This window comes from Brassica oleracea, chromosome C5 (assembly GCF_000695525.1).
Source record: "Brassica oleracea var. oleracea cultivar TO1000 chromosome C5, BOL, whole genome shotgun sequence".
Classification (NCBI taxonomy): domain Eukaryota; kingdom Viridiplantae; phylum Streptophyta; class Magnoliopsida; order Brassicales; family Brassicaceae; genus Brassica; species Brassica oleracea.
The window spans coordinates 33,981,788-33,983,213 of NC_027752.1; positions in this window are offsets into that span (position 1 = coordinate 33,981,788).

Consider the following 1,426-nt stretch of genomic DNA (forward strand, 5'->3'; position numbering starts at 1 on the left):
GAGGATGGGAGTATATGTTGGATACGATTCCCCTTCTATTATTAAGTACCTAGAGCCAACAACAGGTGATTTGTTTAAGGCCAGGTTCGCGGATTGTCATTTTGATGAATCCCAGTATCCAGCATTAGGGGGAGATTATGGTAAGCTGGTACATGATATAAAATGGAATTAAACATCCTTAACATGGCATGATCCTCGGACTAGAGATTGTGATCTAGAAGTCCAGAAGATTATACATCTTCAAGAGCTAGCTAACAGATTGCCAGATTCCTTTGCTGACCCAAATAGAGTAACCAAGTCATACATACCAGCTGCAAATGCACCAATAAGACTTGATGTCCGTGATGGACATAATTAGGCCGCTACTACGTCTAAACCACAATTGAAACGTGGTAGACCAGTAAGTTCCAAAGACAAAGAAGTTCGGAAAAGAAAGAGTGGAAAGAAATCCGACAAAGTGGAAACTCTAGACATGGAAAAGGAAACTCATGTACCACCAAAAGATACTTGGGACGCTAAGAATCAAGGTAATGAAGTTCCTGACAATAATGAGATCTCAATAAATTATGTCATGTCTGGAAGGAAATGGAACAGAAAACATGTCGACATGAGTGATATATTTGCTTATAATGTAGCAGTCGAATTGATGGATAATAAGGATCTAGAACCCACATCTATACTAGAATGTATGCAACGACCAGATTGGTTGAAATGGAAAGAAGCCATTAATGGAGTTAGAATCACTGAAAAAGAGAGGAGTGTTTGGACAGATCATCCGGACACCTCACAACATAAAACCAGTGGGATACAAATGGGTTTTTGTGAGAAAAAGAAATGAGAAAGGAGAAGTTGTGAGATATAAAGCACGACTTGTTGCACAAGGATTCTCACAAAGACCAGGAATAGATTATGAGGAAACTTATTCCCCTGTGGTGGATGCTACGACCTTAAGATTTCTAATAAGTCTGGCTGTAAGAGAAGGTCTTGATATGCGGTTAATGGATGTTGTAACTGCCTACTTATATGGTCCACTAGATAATGAGATATACATGAAAATTCTAGATGGTATTGAATTGAAAAACAAAGAGAGTTCTCGAGAACAACATTGTATCAAATTGAACAAGTCTCTTTATGGATTAAAGCAATCAGGTCGAACGTAGTACAATAGACTGTCCGAATATCTCATGAAAGAAGGATACAAAAACGACCAGATCTGCCCATGCATATTCATAAAGAAGTTCAATAAGGGCTTTGTAATCATTGCAGTATATGTAGATGAGTTAAATATCCTAGGAACCTCTGGAGAAATTTCCCAAACTGTTGAATATCTCAAGAAAGAATTCGAGATGAAAGATCTTGGAAAAACAAAGTTTTGTTTAGGATTGCAACTTGAGTATATGAAAGATGGAATTCTTGTGCATCAAAA